At 40.1% G+C, this 26,302-nt stretch overlaps 1 protein-coding gene across 10 annotated transcripts in view; it reads right to left on the minus strand.

Moving 5' to 3' along the window:
- LDLRAD4 (low density lipoprotein receptor class A domain containing 4) overlaps positions 1-26,302 on the minus strand; it is a 291,190-nt gene that overhangs the window by 203,280 nt on the left and 61,608 nt on the right. Inside the window, exon 1 of one of the 10 annotated variants that reach the window (XM_046925117.1) lies at positions 5,921-8,088. The exons of the other annotated variants lie outside the window; for them this stretch is intronic. The gene's annotated coding sequence lies outside the window, so the exon portion shown is untranslated. Of the gene's footprint in view, positions 1-5,920; positions 8,089-26,302 lie in introns of those variants that run through there. 10 annotated transcript variants of the gene reach the window in all.

Below are 26,302 nucleotides of genomic sequence, written 5' to 3' on the forward strand. Positions count from 1 at the left end.
CTATGCACTCAACAATCCCAAGTTATTCCTCATTTATGACAGAAAAAAATCAATTCTTACACTTGAGTTACATCAACGTAAACATCATACGTTGGCTACAAAACATGCTCCACAATTCACTTTTTGTCTTTCGAATATTAAGTTGGATTGAATAAATAAGACAGAAGTGGAAGGCAGAAGACCTGTGCAACTCAACGACAAAAATCAACTCTTTAAGGTTACTATCAGTCAGAAAGGCATTAAAAGGAGGAACATACATGTTTAGTTCAGGTCTGGTGAAAAGATTTCCTGGCTTGCCATTAAGGAGGAGATTTCTGAGAGACTCAAGAACTCAGTCCCTGAAAGCAAAGCATACAAGTGGGCATTCAGACAACTCTTGTCCTTCTTGGATATGGGTGGGTTCACCTGAGCCTACTGTACCAAAGAGAGTCACTCGATCTGCAACACTTTAAGCCTGAGAGGGGTGCCAGCCCCACAGCTCAAACCTGAGGTCAGAGCGCACAATTCCTTCTTAAGCCAAATCTGCCCTGAGGCCTGGCAGCCAGAGCTGATGCCCAAAATGGATGCTGTGAAAAATCATTGCATACCCCAAGCTGGAAGGGATCCACAAGGATCACTGAGTCCAATTCCTGGATCCACACAGGACCATCCAAAATCCAAACCAACGTCCGAGAGTGTTGGGCACCGGCAGCTTCGGGCCTACTCCCCTTTCCCTCAGTCCCAGCCCTTCAATCTGTCATCTTGTGGGAGGTAAAAAGGAAAATTATGAAGTGTACTGTTATATCACTTCAGAAGCTGCCTGGAAGAGGGAAGAGTTTTGGTCTGTGGTTGGTTATAGCTCCTGTGCAACAGCAGCTGCAGAGGCAGGAGAGCTGAGCAAAGCCAGAGGTAGATGGGCAGCAGTAGAGCATGAACCTGGTCATTTGCATCCCGCTCTATCGTGTGACAGGCATACAGCTTTCCACCTGAACTTGTCAACCTGCTACAGCTGCTGTTGAGGTGCCAGGTGAATATGTGGACAGATCTACAGACTCAGAATGAATTATATCTGTCATTAACAAAAGGCAGGATATTATCTTCAAGTGCAACAGGGTAAGACAAGAACTAAGCAAATTTGGTAGGTCTGCAGAGTTTGGTAACAGAACAGCTGATGACTAAATGTGCACATTAGATTTTGCTAGTTCCAAGAAGAACTGGATTTGAACCCACAGAGGCAGCAGCAGCACGCCCCTCATGTCCCCACTGCTCTGAACCCCACACAGAGGTGTTTCTAGAACATACGCCCTTGCCCATCCCACCATACACCAATGGTATGCTCAAATACATGGACTGCATTTAAATGCTTCCCATGTTATTTAATTTTTAATTATTACCATCAGGAGCAGTTCCACACAAATAAGAGAAAGGAACTGTACTGCCATATTTACACACACAAGTTAATTCAACTTTACAGTTTTGACGTATGTAGCTTATTAGACTCTAAAGAATGTAAAAACACCATTGGCATTTTGCATATTGCAAGTGTCTGGTAGATAATGGCCCTGCAGATTTTATACAGAGCTGTGCAAGTAAACTTGCCAAACTTTCATCATCACTCCTTGGGAAGCTCTGAGGAAGCCTATTAAATTGGCATTTTGTTTGACATGTACGCAGAATGTGCCTAGCGTGCAGAACAGGCATGGCAACAAACCTTTCCTCAACAGCTGTGCTATTTTAGTTAATGATAAACATATATCTAGAGCCACATATCACCACAACCGAAGCCAGTGAGAAAAGCTTCCTCGCCCGACAGGAACAGAGGCCATCACAACCAAGAGGAAGTAATTCATTTATTCCTAACTACACAGCTAATTGTCTCACTGCTCAACATGGCAGAATACAGAGATGACTGTTCTAAATTAGGTGAAGTTCAAGAAGTAACGTCTTCAACACTGCTGCATCTTCTCTCGGAGACAGATTCTCACCCACGGCCACACGTGCAGTCAGCACAGATGCTGGTGGGGGCTGTGACCATGTAACTGACCGAAGAGCTTATTTTCCAGCAAGCTTCCTTGGAGCCTCAGAGTTTTGGAGTGCAAGACTTTCTGTCATCCCTGTGGCTTGCCCCACTCCAAATTCGTTCAAAACAAAAAAAATCTGGACACGTGGAATGCAGATGTTAACGAGCAAGACAGCATATTGATTTGGTTAAGCCATTTAATTTTGACAAACTGCCAAAACAACAATAAAAGAATCACAGCGCTTAAATATTGGAGATTTCATCAGCAGCCTACAACGAGCAGAGAGATAATGAGTCCCCTGCAACCTCTAGGAACCAATCGATATCCTCTATGGAACTGCAGTGACTGAGAATTCCAGACAGTGCCCTTCGATTTCCTCTGAAATCTTATCTGTACAAAGTAAACAAACATGAGATAATAACCTTTAAACTTGCCGCAGCCATTCATAAGCGGATTCATTGCTACAGAACAGCAGCCGACACTCAATACCGCTCCCTGTCAATGCGCGGTGTTTGGTGTGTCACAGCCTCCAGCTCCCAAAAGGCACGGGCTGCAGTCTCCACCATACAGACACACAGAGAACAAAGTGAATTGGGGCTCCTTACAAGAATTTTCTGCCTTTTCCCTGGATCAGCAGAGCTGATGCAGTGGACATGGTGGTGATCGGCTGAGGGTTGGACCAGATGACCTTAATGGTCCCTTCAGATCTTAATGATTCTACGACTCTCTCCCCCTTACAATAAAAATTAAACTTAACAAGTAATTAACTGAGTCTACAATTTGTAGCCATAAAAAGCACAGAATATTGCAGAACATACCACAAAAAATACCCAAACTTCAAAATGTGAAGAATTCCCTTTCCTTTCTGCCATGTGTACTCAAGCACTTTTTAAAACACGACCCAATGTGAACCAAGTTAAAAATGTTTTCTACTTTATTTGCTTGAAAGCAATCTAATTGTGGTTCCTATGTTTAGAGATATCTAAAGCAAACCCAATTACAACAGCTTTTAAAGAGCATGTGTCTGAAACTTCACTGTTCTCTACAGACATGTTCACTATATTTGCTTCAACAGCCTCAAAATTAAGTTAAATAGCCACAGAAAAGCAGAATTCTTCAAACCAAATTCTGTCATATTCATTTTCAAAGAATTAAGAGACATTTCACTCTAAACATTTGATAAATGGCCTCTAGATCCTTGAAAACAACGGCATTTGGACTCCATTAGCCCCGTGTCTTCTTCAATTAAAAGCGTATCATTTTATCATACTGAGAAGAGAAGAATGGACGAGGTGAGCACCATGCATCGCCCTCGTGTTTTTACAGCAGTTTGCAGAGTGCCCTCAGTACACACAGAGCTTACAGACCACGTAAGAAAGGCCATTGCCCGAGAGAGCTAACAGCTGCAGCCAACAAAGCAAGCACAACAGTCCTTTCATGCAAGTCTCTCTTTCTTGCATGAGGGCATTCATTTTGAGCATATTAGCTTAATAACATTACGCTAGTGTTTAAAGCACTTAAGATCCCTGAGACAAGCAGCATGAAAACAAGATCAGAAGCTGACAAAAAGGGGCACAATTTCCTCCTCACCCCACACACTCTGAAGCAGTTGGCAGACATGGATGAGCTCACCTGGCTGTCGCAAGGAACCATGCTTGGCAGAAGGACACCAAGCCACTGGAGCACAGGCAGGGCCAAGGCCCTGTAGGCCCTTCAGCTCTGGCTGTCACCCAGCCAGGACTTTCCTTTTGACTCTTGGTGTGTACGCCTTTGCTCTCATGTGTTCTCTGACTCTCCTAGAAATCACCATCATGCTCCTCTTTCAGAGGTGGTCAAGCCCTTTGATTAAAAAACCCACAGTCCCCAGCTCTCTCCAAGGAACGCGTTCCTTTCAATTCAAAGACTCAGTGCCTCCACTGCCCAGCACATTTCCTCTGTGGGCTTTTGCAGTGTCATCACACTCCTTCTGCTATTATTCATTAGACAGCTAATTAATAAATCAATCACTGGCTACTATCTACATGCTACCAGATTGTGTGCCACACCAAGGAAAACAAGGAAGCTGGAAAAACTCTGTAACAGGGAAAAAACAACCTTCCATAGGTGGGATGTGATAACCCCTGGGCACAGCTGGCAGCTCAGCAGCCCATGGTACGCAGGGGCCCCTCAGCCCCCAAGAAAAGCACAGGGCCGTGGGAAGGAGGGCAGCACCTTCCAGTATGGGACAAAACAATGTTCAGTCTACAAACAAAATGCCTTCTTCATTATATGGTAATCCTGTTTTTCCTTCCTTCCCACCCCAACTCTCCTCTCCACGCAAAGACCTGCAGGATAAATTTTGTCTTAATCTAAGAACGGAGAAAGATAAAGCAATACAAACCCCACTAAGGATAAGAATTATAGAAAAAATACCACAGGATGGCTCGGGTTGGAAGGGACCTCAAAGTCCACCCAGTCCCATTCTGTGCCGTAGGCAGGGCTGCCCCTCACCAGCTCAGATGCCCAGGGCCCCATCCAAACCTGGCTTTGAGCACCTCCAGGGATGGGGCATCCATAACTTATTTGGACGAGAAATGTAAAAGAGCATCACTTAGCTGATAGCAGCGTTTGCAAAAAATATTGTTTAAAAAGGTTAATTTTTATTTCTGATTATCACTGTGAAGTTTACTGAATATTAAGGTTTCATTTGTAATCAATTAATGTAAATTATTACCTTCTATACTCCCTGCTGACTGGATTAATTTTATATTATTAGTGATTAAAAAGAAAAAGGTGGCTATCAATTATCACAAGGTTCTCTTTAAAGATGTATGGCAGATACTTAACAAGGTATTAGCACACTGTACACCAGCAGTTGCTCACCCATTCATTAAGAAGTCATTAATGTGTTGCTTGTTCTTGACTATAAATACAAAATGGAACTTAATTTTCTCATTTCCTGCCAATTCCTGCCCCCCAGCTTATGCTACAAGAAAAAAAAAGATTACTGAATATGCTTTCTGTGGGTAACTGAAGAAGGTAACTGGAAGACTTAACATTGAGATTGGCTTGGAATTTTTCTCTACCAAAGGAAAGAAAGATGTACTGTATTTCCCTAACAGCTCCAAATCATAATGCTTAGGGAAGCGGGAAGATAATCTAGCAGGTTTACATGTGATCCTTGCTGAATTACCAAAACACTGGAATGAAAAGACGAAGCTACTGAAATGCAGGTAAAAGAACACACGTAGGTAAAGAATCAAGTAGCTTAGCACAGTAATGTGGAAAAGTATTCGAGAAATTCCATTACTGTGAGAGTAATGTTTTCCTGGAGTATACGTAGGCTGATCAAACAGCCTGCTTTTGGTAGGAGTGTCCCATCTTCTGTACACCCAAACATTCCAGCTTGGATAGGCTATCCTGATAGTCAAGTGTACAACCACGACGACAATTTTACCAGTTATACCCACACCACCTCAGATTTTGTTTGCAATTTACTTCTGTAAATTCAAACCATTTTCAGCATCTCAGATCTGTAATCAGGTGGATACTATGTGTGTATATATATAGTATTTAATGCAACCAGGTTTATACTTCCATAAGACAACTTCATATTTATTCACCCCTTAGACAGCATTGTCCTGGCAAATGAAAGTAAGCAGCATGATTTTTCTGGAATCAGACACCGAAGTTTACCATGTTTCACAATGCAGGACATAAAAAATATTTAAGAAAGAAAGAAAATCCTTGTTATATGCAGTGACAGTAAGGTACTTCATTTATGTTTTACCAATGAACACCAAGCATGGAAGCGTGTCAAGAAGAGCATTTGGTAGATGAAACTAGACCAGTACCATGGAAATCAACTTGCAAAGAAAGAGAACAAACACAGCCACACTATAAGAAGGGAAATAGCTACACTTCTTACCTATACAACCTACCTGTTGTGTAGGAATTTACATGCTGTGCAGTTTGCAAGACAACTCCATCAGCCGGTACCTACTTGGTGAGCTTTTAAGAATAAATTTGGTTTCAACAGGGAAGGAGCAACAGTGATTGCAGATGAACGCCTCAAAGAGCAACAGAAAAGGAAGCGTAAACTGAGGATAGCAAGGTCCTCTTCATCTAGCGGGAAGATCCAACCCATCAGTCTCCAACAGATACAGGGAATGGAAAGAATAAAACCAAACAAAGCCAGGTGACCCTGGAGAACCACGCTTCCATAACTTACATCAGAAACAACCAGAGGGCAGAAAAACAACTGGCAAGAGTGTGCCTGAAAGGTGAATTCTTACCTATCCTTTAGAAGATCAGCAATCAAAACAGGCAAACAGAAGAAAGAACATTACTTAAACATACTTATAGAAGTGAGTTCAAAACGTTCTTCCCCTTTAAGCATTTAGAGTTTCATCCTGATGAAACAGAGCTTCTAAACCAAGCATGTGGTGTCAAGAAACAACTCGTCAGGAAGAATCAAAAGCAGAAACAAATGGAGGAAGAGCACTTCCTCTTCACAAAGCTTCCCTGAAGCCTGCAGCCTCCTAACTGTGGGGATGAGATAAACATTTTCCTCACAAAATTGGAAATGGCTCTTCCTCAAGACAGAAAGAACTCACGGCGAAAGTCACAGTGAGCTCACAGATACGAGCAAGTTTAAAATAAAACAGTTTGCACATCCCAGACAGCCACAGCCTGTACAAACAAGATAACCTCTTGTCCTGTACTTACTATGAATACGAATGTCCAGCAAGACACTGAAAATAGCTGACAAGTCTGACAGACTTTGCTACTATTAAAAAGTCATTTCAAGATTTTTTTTTGGCTTTATTAACATGTTTAAGTTGCACATACATGTTTTATGAGAAGTGTTGAAGCATAACTACATCCCAAATAAAACTGCAAGAGCTCAGGAATAGGTAAGCTACTCTGAGTTACATTTCAGTTGCATGTGAATTTAATGTCACTGACAGAAATAATACACTACACTCAAAATACTTTATGAATGAAATTAAATATTAAGATTACAAAAGGAAGTAAGGCTGAAACTTTCAAACAGGACAGAGAATGAAACGATGAACATTAAAGCAAACATAAACAGAAAAGAAATGTAGCATTATAGCTATGGGGGTTTCCTAATATTCAAAAAGTCCAGTTTCTTGTGAGGATAGCTTTTAACTTTGCTTGGTAAATGGTTCTGAATAACTACCAGCAATTGCTCACTAGAAGGTAAAGAAAATCCCAGAAATGGTAACACATTTGGGGGAATACTCTAATAGGCGAGAGTTGGTATCAGATAGCCACACCAACTCAACAAGTTGTAAGGTGACTAACATTTCAATGTTGGCTTTTCCTTCTGCCTATCTAAATGAAGACACTTTATCAGCCCTATGGATTTTACCAATTAAACTGTGCATTCTGAGATTACTGAAAACAAAAGAACTTTCGCAAGCACAATCCAGCTCCACACCAGAAGAGCACACGAGCTAACTTCAACAGATGTGACCTTTAGAAGCAGTATTATTCACCCTCTGCTTGTGGGCACTTTGACACATTAGCACTTTGCGAGCTCTCCAGGCAGCATTTTATCAGCAGGCCCATCCAGGCATGATGTGCGCTTTCACAGCGCATTAGCGTATCTTGAGGAGGAACACTCCAGACTGCAATGGCTTTCCTTGTAGGACAGGCTTTAAGTGTGAAACAACTTTGTGACATTCTCCCTGGCACCCTGGAGCTCCTCCCAGAAATTCATCAGTGTGTAAAACCAAACCTCATAAAGGAGAAACTCATTTCCAGGGTGGCTTATCTACTAGCGATTCAGTCTTTGACCCGCTTAGAGTTTTACGTTCTGGAGTTCATCATCTTGACTTTTTCTTTCTTGTGCTGAGCATTAAGAAAATATTTGTATTGGTCTACCTCTGACAGCAAAGGCCGAATGCTGAAGCTTAAAGAGATCAAACATGTATTTGGGCAATGTTAACAGAAACAGAGCCACTCATCTTACATCTGTACCAGCCAGAAATAACTCCAATGAAATCAGTCAGCACAAGTATACAAAGGGAGGGAATGCAGTCCAAAGAGTAAGATAACCTTTCCCATACAGATGCTACCCAGAAAAAAAAAAAAAAAAAAAAAAAAAAAAAGAGCTGATGAAGCGATTCGAGGTCACACAAAGACGTCAGAGCAGCCTGGAGCAGATTTTTCTTCCCTAATCACTGACCGGCTTTGCCCTCAGTATATTCCTGGTGCTCACCCAGTCCTGGTTGCCTGAGCAGGGGATTTCTCTGTGAGAGTTCAAGGCCATCTCCCAGGCAAGGCAGGAAGCCTTGGATTGCACACACTGTCTACAGCTGCCTCAAACCACTCTGGATTGGTAGCTTGGGGTATCAAACTAGCCAGAGCCAGCTCGTTATTATTAAAAACATTTGAATCTACTTTAAAACATAACTTTCAAATGTGAGTGATCAAAAATAGCTTCTCCTGTTTCCTGTTTTATAAAACATATCAACTGAGCAGCAGTTTCGGCTACTCGCCAGCCCCAAGCCCTTGTGCCTGGGCACTGGTGCAAACGCCCACCTGGCTTCACCAGTTTCTGAAACACACCGAAGTCATGTTTCCTCCTGAGCCTCCAGAGATTGCTTTCATCCTCACCGGCACATTTTCATCAGCTGTACGACACTACACAGCTCGCTGCTTTGAAGGATTCTTTATGTTAAGCATTAGGCTAACAACTTTGACCTGGTAATCACCACTAGGATCTGCTCTTCCAGATTTGGATGCAACTTTTGAAAGGATATGCATTAGTGGGCACCCAAGAGCTTTGCCGCACTTCACAAAGGCCTTGCATTAAGAATTTACTGATGCAAACATTTTTATAACAAAGCTTCCTATTGCCCAACTTTTCTTAAATGCTGCTTCCGTCACTGTATCACAGTATAATCTATTCTCATCAATTCTGCAGTCATAAAGAATCGTGTTCAAATTCTAAAATTCTGGCTAATGTTAAATAAAGGAACAAACTTTAACCTATATACATCAATTTCAAAATAAATATTGTAAGTTAATGTTCCATTGTCTTTGTTCTGCATCTGTCTTCAGGATTTAGCACGAAGTGATGAAGAAGTTTATCTCACATATAAGACACGGCACTAACACTGATCTATTCCCTCCCCAAAACACCAACAGAAGGAGCTATGGATCATTGATCCAAAAAATTAAATGCTGAAATGTACATCCAACAATGTTACCCTCCACTAGCAGATATCCTGTGGGAAAAAAAAAATAAAACAAATATAACTCATATGTCTAGCCAAAAGAAAACATTCAGAGAAGAACAAGGTGAAATTCAGTCCCACTCCTCAGGACGAAATGTATCTTATTACAAGCTTCAAATCTTCAGCAGTGTCTGCTTGAGCACAGCCAGAACATGTGGAGAAAATTTATGGCATTTTATCATGGTTGGCTTGGGGGAAGGAAGAGGTTTCTCTGTGAGGTCAGGCTCAGGAAATTATTTGCTTTTTTCTTCAGTTCTTCAACATGCTTTCTCTTTTCCTGCTTAACATTGCAGTAATTTTGCCTACAGAAAGCTGACTAGCTGAAGCAGTACCAAATTAGGGCTAGCTTACACCGTAAGTTCAGCAGTAGGTGCACCATTTTTTCAAGGTTTGAAAACAGAGAAGTCAGATTCCAGTTTATACTTGAGTAGAAAGACTTGCATCTGATGAGCTTCAAGCTCCATGAGTGCGACAAACTGACGCAGTCCAAAATAAAACAAGGCAATATTTGAAATTGTACTTTGTTTCCTTCCTGCCACTTGTCAACTTTCCAAACAACAGATTTTTATTAACAGGGGAAAAAAAAAAAAAAAAGTCTTATCAAATAACATACCTCTTACTAGATACCCAGCTAAATTCATCACAATTTTATCAAAGAGAAAGAGACCTCATTGTAAGAACAAATGGCATTTTCTTGAAGCTGTGCCTGCAGTGTTTACAACTAAGCAGTTACTCATCCAGAAGCAGAAATCAGAGTTAAGGATGGCTGGACACTAAGTACAGGATATCACAAGAAAACAGGACTGGTAAAAAATGCTAGGAAAATACTATGAAAAACAAAACACTGAGATTTCCCATAGCTGAAGGGCAAGCGGTTAGATCAAACACGGTACTTCCAGTTCTCCTTTTTTAAGCCCTGTAAAAATTTGAAATAATTCCTGCATATTGGATTGGAAAAAGATGCAAACAACTTTGTCCTTATTTGTGGAGGATTTAGAAATAATTACTGTCAAAAAGTTCAGGCCATTAAAGCCATCAACACAAAACTACTACAGGAGTCTCGTACTCTCTGAAATAGGAAAAAGCTGAAAGACATCGTATGACAGGTCAGGTAGTTGAAGAGATCAGAGTACAAATACTCCTAACTAGAGTATCTACACTAAAAAAAAGCTAGGCTTGATGCCTTCTAATTTTAAACGCGTGCTCTGATGAAAATATATACAATGTATTCAATCAAGGCTTTCTTTCTAGTAGCACACTGAAGAACACCAGGGAACAACAACCAAGGAATGACAAAATGAGAGAATGGCAGAAGAAAACAGACACGGCTTGATTGTTGGGTGGTCCTGCGCTGAGCCAGGAGTTGGACTCAATGATCCTCGCGGGTCCTCTCCAACTTGGGATATTCTATGGTGGTAGATATACTTCATATCATCTGAACAGCGACGATAAATAATGAATTACACTTTTTGCTAGGCAATACTGCAAGGTGTACAGATCTATTGTTCTACTACCTATCCTGGAATACCTTTCAATCAGCAGATGAATACATACAGGGCACAATATAGCAAAAGAGAAAGCAGAATATTCAAAACTTGAAAGAAAAACTGACCATCCACTCTATCTTCCCAATTAGCATTTTAGCTATTTAACATACTTAAATTCATGCAGGCGACAAGCAATTTTCACTGCCTGCCAACCAGGATCACCAGAACTATAAATCCCTTTTTATGAGAATTCCCTTTAAATATAAATTCCTTGTGATATATTTCCCTTAGTATGTAGTAACATAGCAGTGTGCTTCTACACAGTCTTTGATCTGCAAGTCGGACATGAATTCTTTAAATTAGAGTCGGTTTTTCGGGAAAAAAAAAAAGGCTTAGAAAGATGCAGTGTTTTCCAGAGAATTCAAACAGATACAAGCTTTAAACTTTCTGATTAACAAGACGAAACTTCAGCTGTGTTAAAATGAAATCCAAACCTAATATTTTACATTCCAATGAGATGGTGGCAATGAAGAAGGCTGACTAGAAACAAAGCGCAGCTTCCGTATGTATGGAAGCCACGCCAGCAGCCACCGCTGACCAGCCACACGCACCTGCAAGATCCATCAGACTGATCTCGTGCCACCACAGCTCACCTGAGGAGATGTTCAGCAGCAGTCTATCAAATCTCATCGAAATATTTTAACGTATCAAAAGAAAGGGAAAAAAAAATGTTTTGCAATTAGTAAATAGTTCAGTACGAAATATTAATGCACCATCAAAGGGCGGATTATTCACAGATCCTCTCAGCCAGTGCTTTGAAATGTGAAGTTCAATTTGCATGAAATGTGCTTATTTTAAGAAAAGAGACTGAAAATTTGAATGGAACTAAATAAATGTAGCTTCCTCCAAAGTCCTCTATTTTCAGCATTTATCTCCCCAGAACCTCATCTTAATTTCATCTTCAAAAGTTATAATTAGCAATTTCAGAATAAACATGTCATGCTTAAACACAAACTTCTCATCTCACAAGGCTATTACTCACAGTCACTTTTCCATAAATAGTGTTAATAAAAAACACCATCAGTGCACAGTAAAGGCTGTTTTGACCTGGAATACCTCCCTAGAAAACGCAAGCTCAATGAGCTCCTAAGAGCTTCCCAACAGCTGTAGTTGAATAAAGGAAGAGAGTCATGCCCTGACGACCCAGGTTTGATTGAAGAGAACAGTGAAATACATGCTTAAGTGCATTACTGAGTTTGGCATTAAGAAAAAAAGGAAATTGTTTGGAAAAGCAAACAAGTTGGAAGTACACATAAAAAACTACAAAGCGGGTGGTAGAATAAGTTTTTATAACAGAAATGCAGAAGAGAAAGCAAGGTCATTCAAATTTATCTGTCTGTATCTTAAAAGAGCCTCCTCAGAGCCAGGAAGCCTCTACCAAGTGATCGTTTGTTGAGTACATGCTCCAGCACTGCAATTTGTTTTTAATTATTACAGCTCCACAATTATTCCTTCGTTAAACCATAATGTTCATAGAATCATATCCAGGCAGAATGAGCCTCAGAAAGTTTACTGCTTATTCAAGACACAAAAACCACGTGTCTTCAGTAACAGATGAACAGTGAAGTATTCCATGTACTCACTGCTATGTTACTGAAATGGCATTTTTAAATATTACTTTCACATGCTTTGCAATTCATACATCACATGAAATCAATCAGAAGTTTAATTTGCATCTAGACTCTAAGCCTGCCATAATAATTTAGTATCACTGAAAATGTAATCAATATTAATGGTAATAAAGAAGGGGTAAAGGATAATACTATCACATAAGTACAGCAACTGCTACATTAAATCCTTGGGGATTAATAATTACGGTTCACCTAACCAAGTAACTTTAGACAACAGCCCAACGGAATGCTCCAGTAATAAATCAAGACCCATCAGTGTGTATGCATTTAAAAACATTTCCCACTTCACTGAGCTATGTCTCAGACATTTATTAGGCTTGAAGGGTAAGGCTTTGTGGCTCTTACAATGGAAGCAATTCTCTTTTTTTTGCGGTAACTGGCATTGCTGTTAGTATTTCCTACTCCAAAGAAGTGCACTGTTTGTTACAGAGGATAACACGATCTGCACATGTAAGCCACAGAAGATATACAATATTCCTATGAATGTGTTCAGCTCGTGACTTGCCTGAAATTAAGACAGTTGTTGACAATGATGAAAACTTCCAAGTTCAGAGCACAGATGACTTTTTTACAACTTTGCAGAACTTAAAATTCTTCCAAATAACATAATAGGCTAATGAATATGCACTGAATTGACTATAACACAAGAACCTCTCTGTGAAGTCCAACTTACAAACTGAATCATATCTTCAGAATTTGAGAAAAAATAGAAAGATAAAACCAAGAACAAATAAGGGAAGTGCACAATCTCTTAAGAAAGGAAGGGAAGAATTCACTGCTACTTAATCACCTTTCCATCACAAGGCCACATTAATTCTTCCTACTCTAAAAGAAACCTAATTTCAAAGAGAGCTCTTATATCATTAAGCCATAGTCAATCAAGTTGTGTTTTGCTATGAAGAACATTGTGCTAAAAACATAAAATTGCAATCAAAATACCAGGTTCTGTGAATTTTCCTTAGAAAGGAGATCAACCTCATGAGGCCTTGACAAAGCCACATAATTAAGTAGGACAAAGCCTAAAATATGGAAACGAAATAACTAGTCTGTGAAACGAGAATAAATTACTAATCACACCCTAAGTTTGGATCTACTTCTTGAAATAGCTGAAGGCTACAGGATTTCCATTTTGTACTGGAGCCCAAAGCAGGAGGAGTTGCCAAGATCAGTGTAAGAAGCTGCATGAGAACACCAGAAAATTTGTCTCTAATACCTGTTTGTCATAATTAAAAATGTTATATTTTCAAAATACTTCCAATGCCAGAACAAAGCTGTTGTTCATATGCAGGCAATGAGGATCTAGTTGTAGCGACTGAGAGAACAATCTGCATCTGGGAGACCTCATACCAGCCCTACAGAAGATACCACCAGGCCTAACAATCAGGCTGCAGGCCCTAGGGTTTACTCCTTACTGAAGTCTTTGCAAGATTTGCCTTCTAAAACTCAAAAATCACGTATGAACACAGACAAAAAGGTGGGCCAGCTCACTTAAGTGGAGGAGTCCCTAAGTGCTGCTGACTTTTTCACATTTCAAATGCAATTATTCAACTACACGATGCTGAGTCGTAAGAAAATGTACAAAACACGTTCCCATTGCTAAGCCCTTTTAAGTAGAAAAGGGTGCAATTAAATTAAAATGCATCTCAAAAACGCTGCTTTATTAATACTGCAGAAAAGCAAAATAAAGTATATGCAAGGTCACTTTCAGAATAAAAGCAGCACTAAAAAGAAAAGCAATAGCTTCTTCTAAAATGACCTGGGATTTCTTTTCTCCTGATTGCATAAAGACCATACAAATACTTGCACATAATTGCAAATCAGTTATAAAATCCAAATAACTCTTTCCACCAGGATAGTCTCTGATTCTTTTATGAAGTTTTATAAAAATATGAAAAATACACAAATAAAATTTATAAACATCTTTATAGAACCGAAAAAGCCGTGACAGTCTACAAGTTGAAAAGTTTCCATACTGCTTTGAGCTACATAACATTTCAGAAAGGTGTGTTGCCACTGGACAGGTGAAGGAAAATTGCTGTTTTCAGTCCTCTTTGCCCAGCACAGCTGTCCTGACTGCTGCCTTGAATAACCTGCAATTCTTTGAAAGAACACGGGAGTTATCTGTAATTCAGAGATTAAACATTACCTCCTCTCCAGCATTTAAAGCAGCCTATTTCAAGTAATTTTGTAATCATTTCGTTAAGGGAGTACAAATTCTGCAGAACAAAAACTGTCATAAAAATTTTCACTCTAGAAATAAGAGCTCTTCAGACACGAGTCCACACACACATCACAGTAGCATGAGCGAGAGATGCTAATGCTCAAGACTACAGTGTTTTCATCTTTGAAGAAGGCACAAATGTCTCATTTCCTTTTGCTTAGAACACAGACATATATGACAGAGCATGCTCAGGACGCCTCCGGCTTCCTTTCAGCTGCAGAAGTGCAACTGAAAACTCCGAAGGAGCAGTAGATATGAAGAGAATTTGTGTACAGTGTGTGTTCCTCAGAGAGCTCCAGCTACCATCGGGTAATCTTTACTTTGTAGGGTCAGAGGAACAGTCCGCATATTCATTTGGGTGAATACAACCTCATGTAGTTACTTACCTTCATATCATTAATCACTTGGCAGACAGTTCTATTATTCTTCACAGAATTGGCTGCTATAGAAACAGATCTACCAAGGGAAGCCATGAAACTGCACAACACAGGCCAGAAACAAGGAAGAAATGTTTTACAGTAAGGGTGGTGAGGCACTGGCACATCTTGTCTCGGGAGGCGGTGGATGCCCCATCCCTGGAGACACTCAAGGTGAGGCTGGAGAGGCTCTGAGCAACCTGTTCTTCTGTAGGTGTCCCTGTTTGCTGCAGCAGAGTTGGACTAGGTGACCTTTAAGGGTCCCTTCCAACTCAAACAATTCTATTAACATATGTGGGAGATGGAGACATTTTCTCAGTGACATCACCAAAGCCACTGGGACTGAGGAAGAGCAAGCTCCAATTATGGTGAAAGAAAAAGATTCATAGAGAAACAGTGAGACAAAGGAAACACACACAGCTGCCTGTTCAACCATGTTATCACAGACATTCAAGAATAATTTGCGGAGGGGAGAGCAACCACTGGCATCTCCTGCTGGTGAAAGAAGCCAACAGTTGTTTCAGATACAGCACACAACCTGACACACCTCTCTAAAAGCACAAAAGAAGATGGCGTTTATATTCCAGCTGTGATCTAAAAGAATCATTCTCCTCAGTTCATCTCCAAGAGGGCTTCAGGAGACAAGCAGGCATCATAGGAACAACTCCCTCCTAATTTAGTTTGTTGATTTAACACACAGTGGTCACGCTGCCCATTATCAGACTGGCATGCAACTTTTGGAGGGAAGTATGAATACCTCATGTATACTTCTGATAGATCACAGTTCTCAGATGTTGATCTGAAACTCCTACTTCTCCAGCTGACACAGCCCTCAGCTTTCTGTGGAGATGGTGACTGCTCCTCAGGCTGCAAGAAGCTTCCTCATGGACTGGCAAGAACAGCTCGGCATCTGCAGGTCCCTTGGGTTGGGAAACAGGTAGCATCCTTGCTCACAGCTGTGTAGGACTAATTCTGGTATTAAGCATAAGAGGTACCTATCTCCTTCCCTGTGCTCAACTACAGCTTCCATAGAATAAAATCTGTTTGCTCAGGAGCTGACAGTTACTGTCATGAACTCCATACTATGTGATGACTAGGAGACTTTACCATGCATCCCTCCATACTCCAATAAAAAGAAATGAGGACAGTAACGCCAAAGCTATTATAGCACATCTGCAATCAACATGCAGTCGCTGCTTTCTAAGGAAATAAACTGCATTTCCAAATACAAAGCAAAACAGGTAGAAACTTCATCAGCCTTCTTTTAAATGAACACACAGTGAGGTACTTATGGTTCAAAGCATTACAAAACCCCAGAATATTTTGCTCTTGCTGCCATTCCTCTCCCCGGAACCTAACTGAAAAAAAACATGAACATGAATCAATAATTCCATTTTCATATGTATTTACTGAGGTCTGAATACTCAAAGAGACAAGAATTTGCTGGGCCAACTGCAGGAAATGTTTTTTTTCATCCACGTATATGCCAATTGCTGCTTCCTTCATCAATGTTAACACGAGTGTTGATTTAATAAGCAGCAAATATACCAGAGATATAGATGATATTAGAAACTTACACATGCATTAGATTTTCAAGATGACCCTTCTTTAAGAGCTAAATTCATTTCTGTAAACCTTCAGTGAACACCAGACCTCATACCAAATTTAGGCATTGAGCTCTGTAATGCAGTTGAACAACATTTGTCTTCCATAATCACAATGTCCTGTGCTCTTAAGATCTACATTAATTAAACTAGAAAAGGTCACACAATTGGAGATGTTCACAATTTGGGCAAAACTCAATGACAAAATCTTTCCCATCTATCACCAATTTTTTATACACAGTAACTGTCACTTTGACAGAGTCTATCTGTCAGCTCACTCATGGTTATACACAAGAAGCTTCAGCCTTCATCCTCTGCAAGAGTTCACGGGCCTTGTCTTGCCAAGCTCAATGAGACAGAGACACAAAAAGAGGAAGAGGAAGCAAAACCCAACAGCCCTCAGGGCTTTTTTTTGTCATCTACTCAGGAAACAATTTCTCTGCAGCTTAAGAACTCCTTCAGATTTAACTTAAGAATTTCAGTATTGAAATTCTGAAAGAAAAACATTTATGTTTTTACAGCTAGGAAGGTCAAGAGGCAGAACATTGGTTTTAACTCCCGACGCTCGAAAATTAGCTGCAGTGTGACCTCAGACAAGAGAGTTTTTATGTCTCTCTTCTCACACAGGTTATCCAATAACTTTGTTACTCCTCCAATTTTTGAAGCCTTAAAACCTGCCACAGAAGCATACTCCCTCCTCATCCTGTATGATGCCTTGAAAAAAAAAAAGCAGAACCAGAAAGCATCTCCTATGTGTTCAGATTCTGACACCAGCTAGCTGAAAGGCCTTTGTAATACCTCTATTTACAGACAAATGATGAAAGTTCAGGTAGGAGTTTAAAGAGATGTTCAGGCTTAATTCCATGTTACGAAGTCTTTCCTATACCCAAATAATCCTTTAAGCATAACCTAGAAAACTCTTTCCTCTCTGAATATCCTCTCCTCCAACTTTCCTTATTATGTGGAAAACTTTTTTCCCAAAGTCTGTTCACTCTCAGGTATTTAACAGGTGATTTGAAAGAAATAAAAGGATGAGGAGAAAAAAGCTCCTACCCTTCACATCACAGTAGACTGCACAGGATTGGTATGAAAGCCCGCACTGCAGCACAATGCTATCAAATCTTGGGGCCCTTCAAAGGATGCAGTATTGCCTTCCTATCACTGGAGGAGGTGAGAGCTAAAAAAAAAAATAAAATAAAAATCACACGACCTCACCAGCCTGAGAACAGTGGGCTTAAGAGTAAGCGTTCAATCAGCAAAGACACTAACAGAGCAGATGAAAATAAAATGCATTCAGAACCTTTCACAATCTATTTCTGGGTAAAGTTCTCAGTTTCATATGGTTTGCTGCCACTTTGAACCATACTTAATGCAGCTAGCTCTTTAAGTGGTATTCAGTGCACCAGATACAAAGAAAAACTACAGAAGGTACCAGAAAAAAAGTCCAACATATGAATCAAAGCATATGTGTTGCTGTCACTCAGCATCAGACCCAGGATGTGTTCCACATAGAAATAAACATTTAAAGGACTCCCATTCCAGGACATAAGGGAGAACACCACAATCTAGCACCCCACGTAAGATACTGACCTCTCAACAGAAGCCGCACCAACGAGTGGAGGAATCAGCAGACATACCTCAGCATACACCACAAACCCCAAATAAACTCATTTCTAAGACAGGCATAAAATAGCACATTCGTTTCTCTTGAGATAGGCAGGATATACTACTTTTTCCATCCTGCTTCTCATCTTTTTCATTAGGACACCACAGATTGCAAAGCCTAAAAGGAAGCACATGAGCCAAAGGAATTTTTAGCCTAAAGACAACTGTTACAAAATGAACTTCTTAACTGCAAGTTATGAGGAAGTTGGGCAAATTCAGTGTTTGACCATCTTCATAAAACAGAGCAGAAGCCTTCCTGTGGGAAAGCTTCTCCATAGTAACTAAAACAGCAATTTGAGTATTGAGTCCCTGTCAAAAATACCCTCAACACGAGAACAGAGTACAAAAGGCTCGCAAGAGCAGAGAATTCAATGACCCAAAAAGAGGAGAAGAGGAGGCTCCAGTAAGCACACGCAACTTCACTGCCATGGATCTGTTTTTCTAGTAGGAAAATGAGAGACAGAAATTAAAAAAGATAAAACAGATACTTAACAGTGCCTAACAGCATTATTATGACAACCAGCAAATTGGTGATAGCTTCTCCAACAAGATGAATATATGCTTGTTTTTTCCAGCGATGCCTTCAAGAAACTGCCCTCATATTAAGAGCTAGGTAGATGGCTGTTTGCAAGGTTTTAGGGAAACTATACAGCAGCTCAAAAATATACCCCGAAAAGATTGTGCTGTTTAGGGAAGAAATAAAACCACTGCTTACTTAAACCAAGGGACAAGCGATCAAAGAAAAATATGATTGCGCACTATTATTTTATTATACACACAACAGCAACTGAGTGGTGTGATGCAGCAGAATTAGTAAGCCTGGATTTAAAACTGTAAGTGATGTTCTCCAAGGCAGGTGGGATTCCAAATCTAGGAACAGGAAAGAACAATGTCACGATGCCTGGTAAATCCAACTCGTGCACAAGAAGCCAATATAGCAAAGACCATAAAAAAGAAAACCACATTTACATAACACGTTATCTTCCTCTTAAGGACTCAAGCAGTAAAAGGAAGATTTAAAGCATTCTCCGATAAAGCTCCTATCTAAGAAAAAGAAGCCTAGATAAGACCCCCAGCATCTAGTGGGTGGCAACCCTGGTCGTGGCAAGGGGTTGGAACTGGCTGACCTTTAAGGTCCCTTTCAACCCAAGCCATTCTACAGTTCTATTAATATCTGTTAGCCCATTAAATTTTTACACACATCAATGTAGGCAGAATTTCACCTCAAAAAGATCCAAGGGGAAAGAAACTAAAGATCATTTAATCTTTACCTATAATTAGCCTTAGTGAGCTTTATATTCTAACTTGCACATGGATGGTAGAAAACATTCTCAGCTGCCCCTCAGCCTTACAATTAGAGATCAGAGCACTGTCCATCCCTGAAGTTCTAACTCCATTAAGCTTTAAAAGTTAATCTAAATTTTTTCATGTTGAACTTACACATTAGTCTTAATTTTTGAAGTATTTTAATTACAGCCAGCTGTTTCACGAAAGGGAACAAAGAAAAATATTATTTGGCTCTTGGTAAAAAGGCAGATTTGCTAAAGAAAAGCTTCCCAAGACCATTGTTTCCCAGGAAGGGTCTTGGGTAGTTCTGCATAAGGAAAATACCTTCTGTAATCCTCAAGATTCTGAATTTGACTAAGACATCTTCGAAAGCACACAGGTTGCTCATGTTCATGGAGTTCAGCAGTTGAGGTCTCAGACGGGTCTGGCCTGACACAGCATCCTTCCTGCCCACACCAGGAGGAAGAACCAGAGAAGGAACCAAGCATCACCAAAGAGAGCAAATCAGTCCAAGAAAGCATGCAGAAATCCATGCCTTCCTCCTGTAGTCACTGAAACAAACATTCATTAGAATGTAATACTGAAAATGTACGCGGTAAGGCTCATAAAAGAAAGGGGAAAAAATTGGAAAGGAAGAGTGTGTCTGACTCTGGAGTTCAAAATTCTACTTAAACAATACCACAAAGATTTGGGAGGCATGAGAGGAGCGCTTTAAACTTTATCAGAGTGCAACACTTCAGTACATCTATCAAAAGTAATCACACTATAGCTATCAGGTTAGATGCTAGGAAAATCTTCTCCTGAAAATAGTGCTCAGGCACTGGAACAGGCTGCCCAGGGAGGTGATGGAGTCACAGGCCCTGGAGGCGTTCAGTTGTTGTGCTGAGGGACATGGTTTAGGGGGAAACATTGGTGATAAGTGGACAGTTGGACTGGATGATCCTGGAGGTCTTTCTCAGTCTTGGTGATTCTATGATTCTGTATGAGAAACACTGCATAGATGCCAACCAACTGCAAGAGCAGAAGGCATGGCAATGCCATGAGCACCACCTCATCAAACAGAGGGCTCAACAGGGTGCCAGCGCGGGGAGTAAGCTCACCCAACTCCACCTTCCCTCTGCCTCACCTGTATAGATGCTTACAAAAAATCAAGCCACCACCGTTTTCCCTTTAACAGAAAACACAACCTATTGTTACAGTAAACAATAGGAACAAACAGAACGTGGGATAGAACAGTGCCACAAAGCCGGCAGTGTGACAGCTGCGTGGCTTCTTTTTGTTTAATACTGTGTACTGTAGCAATTTTCTCTAAGACTCCCATTAAGACAAGTTGCTAAATCAGCACAGGTAAGTATTAAGATTTTTCTTATGCCATTAAAGAAAAATATTCTCAATTGAAAGTGAAAAAACAGAACACTTGATGTTGAAAAAGATGATACATCGAAGCACGTACTGAATCATAACGTACAATACACTTAAAGGATGAGGGATAAAGAAATTTTGATTAATGAAACTTACTGAAAGATAAGTTAGATAGTATCAAACTAGGTATCTCCTGAAACACTGGGCACCTTCATGCAGACTGTCTGGGGATACAGTTAACAGAATTTCTTTCAACTTATTGTGAAAATAAATATTTCTAAAAAAAAATCAGTACTTTTCCCTTGTTCATTAGTTAACTACAGTCTTCAAACAACTGTCCAACCTTCAGACAAAACTATTACTAAAGGCTTTACTACAATTCTTTTCTTAAAGTTTCTTTTACTGATTTCATGGGAAAAAAAAAATTGCAAGCTTTATAAAAAATAGCCAAGAAAGCAACAGGACGCAGCACAAAATCACACATAATTAAACCATGCCTAAAATTCTCAAAACATATATTCTCAAAAACTTTCTCATATCCAGTAGCTACAAAATCAAATCTTAGGGAATTTCTCTGATCTTCTTCAGCTGTATAAAATTTGAAATAATTATCCCAAACTTCAAAATAGCTTGAAAGACCTCAACTGTGTGGTCATTGCTCCTTTGTGTCGTTGTTTTCCATTTCTAAACATATGCCTGGATGCCCTGGTCTTGCTGGTAGAGCAGTCGCCTCACGCATACAGTCTCCCTTTGAAGCCTCCCAGCAGAGCCAAGAAAGGAGGATGCTGCAGCAGCAGGCTCCCTATTCTCGGGTTATGCAACAGATGACATCATTATCAACAAAACTGGATGACTCCGGCTGAGAACAGACACAAAGAATTTGAGAGCAAATTTTCCTTTACTTTTGGAATTAAGGACTGGTGTTTGGTCAGTTTGAAACGAGGCAAAAATCACCCAAAGTGAGAGCCCTTCGTGTCACAGATTACTCCTCAGTGAAAAGTCCTATGATAAATATTGCTGTCACAGATGTCATTCAGTCCTGTTTCTTCCCTGGAAAAAAAGTTTTCCCACTTGTGGTGAAACTGGAAAGAAATATTTAGCTCAGAATCATGTCAGTAACTTAAGAAGCCTATTTAGCTGCATGAGAAGCAAGGGGATTTTACTCCCTGAAGACAAACAACCACATGCCAGTGGGATGCAGTGCAGCAGTCCGGCTTCTCATCTCCCTGCAGAGAGATCTGTGCGTCTTACCCAGGACAGAGTCATCTGCCCATCACCTGTGCATGCAGAAATCCTACACATCACATTTCTCTCTTCTCTAGCTGCTCCACTGACTTCTACATCATAAATGATGTAAACTGACTTTTTTCAAATGCTTCAGTTCACTAAAAGTATCTACTAATTGGACAGGGAGTGAAGGCATGGATTCTGAGTCCTCACATGTGGCAAAAAAAAAAGTATTAATTTCTAAAGGAAATACCTCACATAGCTCCAACACTGTACAGCTGACAGACCTAGTTGTGCTGTCCTTAGAGATAATTGGGAAGGATGTTTTGCACTGCATGAAACAAATCCCTTTAGTCAAGTCCTGACAATGAACATACAGTGAGAAGGAGCGATTATGTAATACAAACAATAAATACTTTAATCTGTTTGATTTGAAAGATTTCAGCCATCGGGGCTAATGAATGCACGCAAAAACAAACTGAGGGTTTAAGAAGCTTAGCTAAAAGCTTCTATACTTTTGTCAAAAGACATAGAAGTATTTAGATCTTGAACACAAGAATAAAATCAGTATGAATCGGTTTCACAGAAATAGGTATATGGTTACTCCTAGTGATAAGAGAAACTTTTCCGACAGTGCTTTAATGGGCTAATTCTAGGTTATTATAAAAGTGCAAACATGCAAACCAAAGCCCAACTTCAGTGGTGCTTTACAAGCTCCTCCAACACAGGCACTGAACAACATTGTGCATTTGGTGATACTACAAGGTAAGTGCAACTTTACTTTTAATATTACCCAATAGAATAGATATTATAAAGTACAGCAGAAGGCACATGACCATGTAATAAGTTTACAAATACCACTAGACAGTGAGTGTACAGAAAACCTAAAATAAAAAAAACCAAAAAACACAAAAGCTTCATCTTTTGGGGTTTATCTGCAAGAGTTTTCCAGATATGAATTATTTTCTAATCTTATACATCTGGAAAACTATTGAAAAGAACAGGCAAGGAATGACGAGCGTAACAAAGAGCTCTTGGACCCACTTGTTACTATCCTTATCTGACACTAAAGAATCAGAGATCTGCATCTTACAGGCTCCCTTATGCAATGGCATGATATTTTATTGCCTGATGAGTCTCCTCAGAAGCACAAACTTAAATAAAATCAGCTGCTTCGCTGGCCTCTCCTCCACTTTGCCTTTCCTCAAAAGTCAATAACAATTAGAAACCACAAGAAAAAAAACAACAAAAAACCAACTGGCATTTCCCTCAAATCATGCCAGAAGAAAAATCACTGATGAGTCAAGTTAGTCTGTAAGTGGGACAATGAGAGTGATTCGTAAGTCATTGCTTTAGGTTTAATACTTGAGAGAAAAAAAGCTTCATCGATAAAATAAGATAGAAACTTAAACCGTCATTTTAAATACAACATGTAAAATAGATCATAAATTAAGTATTTTGTTTTCAGATCTGGATAGTGCTGTTCCATGTGTTCGCCACAACGGTTGCAAAACACCAGCAGTCACCTTCAGCAGCTCCTGCAGGCAGGGAGCCCTGCAGAGGACACTGAGATGTCACACCACATTCCTGGGCTGTCTTCAATGCAGCTGCAGAGCAAACTCTCATGTCAACTGCGGGGGCAAAGCAATGAGACCACTGGCTGAAACACAACAGAAGTCTCATTAAGGCACCAGCTCAGTCACTGCCAGTACCTTAAGTGAACACAGATTTCTGAAAACAGTTGAGATTTGGTAAAGCTGCTAAATGTCTTTGTTTGTTTACCTCAAAGGAAACATCTGGATAAATTATTAAACACCGAAATAAATCTCAGTGCAATGACCCCATAGTAGAGCAACCAATGTGTGCAAGAAAGAGTTCACCTCTCTCAGACAACAGCTCAGATACTCAGCACCATATCAAAAATGACCTCAGTGCCTGAGCTTCTGCAGCAAATCAGGTTTTCAAGTGCATTTCCCTCCTCTGCCCTTCAAATCATCACATTTCTTTCCTTCCGACCCACATCCAAAAGTAGATCTGTGAAGCAATTCCAATTTAAACCCAGAAGATATTTACCATAACATTGTTTTTTAAATTTATACTAGATTAAATACAGAAGTCCAAACCTATAAAGAAACAAAAAAAGATAGATCCAGAGGGTTTTTCATCAAGGAGCTAATAAAATAACAGAAGCATTTGAAACTCCTTCCAAACCGTTATGACAGGTTTGGTCAGTCATACGCTTCAAGTTGACCACTGAAAGAAATGTAAAGCAATGCTTGTTTTCCCACATCTCCCATCACAGAGCAAATGACAGCTCTGACGCTGGGAATGGACTGGCAAAGTATTTTGTCTCTTTAACTGTGATACAAAAAAAATGGAAAGAATCTTAAAAAATAGCCACGCTGCTGTTAACACTTCACAACTTAATCATACATCGCACTCGCACTGCAGAAAACACACAACAAGATTAAACTTCTACAGTGTGGCTGGATTTAAAATACGTGCTGTGTTAAAGAAAGATTACCAAGCACTGTAGTGCATGACCTTGCCATCTTCCTTCTCGTTCGGAGGCATTTCTTCTCTAGCAGTTTGAAATCATCAGAACAGTAAGTACCAACATGGACACTACCGAATACACACGCTCTCATGAAGGATGATAAAATTACTTAAATGTGGCTCTTTTGTTTTATGTGCTCACTTACATTCCTCTCAGGAGCAATATATTACCAGTGTCACTGCTAGGAACAAGTAAGTGACATACCAAGAATAGCCGTTTATTAATAAATACTTCACTTGTTCTGTGAAGTTAATCTTCACGCGCACCCAAGAGGCAGGAAATTATCAGCCAGTATTTCCCACGTGGAGGCTGAAGTCACGTTACAGACTGTCCCAGTCCTTGCGGTGATTCAGGTGTCAAAGCTGTAACAAACCATAAGAAATCCTGCCTCCTGCGTTCATTCAGTCATTGCACTTTGCCCATCTGACAAGAAGGAAGCTATCGGAATGATGCTGCCTTGTCATAACTGCAATGAAAAAAAATCAGCATTTATTAAAAGCCATTAGAAGCTTAAAAATAATCTTATCATTAGAATGGGAAATAAGGAAACACGATTTATCAACCGCTTTCCCTTTCATCTTCCAAGGACGCAAGGGTGAAAACCATTCCACGGGTCTTTGTTTGGAAAAAACATCTTCCAAACAGAACCTGAGAACGCCTTCTCTGAATTTCTTGACCTCTCTTTACCCAGCTTCAAGTTCTCAGATATTCCCCCATGACCAAACGTGAACTGAATGCTAAGAGGGGATATTAACACCACTCCCAAACAAAGCACTCTCACGAGTACTGAGAGTTCAAGACAGAGAAAAGTTTTGCTGCACAACACAAACCTCTTGTGGTACTGACAAACTGCAGATGCATTACCAACGTGGAATTCAATCCATATATTAAACTGCTTATTTCTATCTCATCCAAATTAACACAGTAAGCATCTTCAAGCTGACTAAGAAACTCAGAGAGCTCCCTTTAAAACTACAAGAAATTGTAGGGATAAATCGCTTAACAAGCTTTCATAGAATCATAGAACCGTTTGAGCTGAAAGGGACCCTTAAAGGTCACCTATTCCAAACCCCCTGCAATGAACAGGGACCTACAGCAGATCAGGTTGCTCAGAGCCCCATCCAGCCTGACCTTGAGCATCTCCAGGGATGGGGCACCCACCACCTCTTGGGCAGCCTTTCACATCTCAATCCACGAATTAAGAAAGAAATTAGGTTCCACATCGTGCAGGTTGTCAAGGGTGATGGGCTCTTACCAGATCAGAAAACATCTACCCTCGGTGTGCACAGCAAAGCATTTCTGCTACCATGCTAAGTCAAGAATAGCACAAGGTGAGTTTTAAGAAAAGTTCAGGAGCTCTGTACATAGACTTGAGAGACTTCAGATTGTGTAGGCTTCTTCGATCTTGATGGGCAACCTTTTGCTTGTGCTAGAAACACGAGTAAATGTTCTGAGCATGCATTGTTAACAGCCTACTGCAGGAATATCTGAAGGAATGTTCCAGAAAACCTTCTAAGTAGTTCTTTCCTTTTCTC

The sequence above is a fragment of the Gallus gallus genome, chromosome 2 (genome assembly GCF_016699485.2).
Source record: "Gallus gallus isolate bGalGal1 chromosome 2, bGalGal1.mat.broiler.GRCg7b, whole genome shotgun sequence".
In the NCBI taxonomy this organism is placed as follows: Eukaryota; Metazoa; Chordata; class Aves; order Galliformes; family Phasianidae; genus Gallus; species Gallus gallus.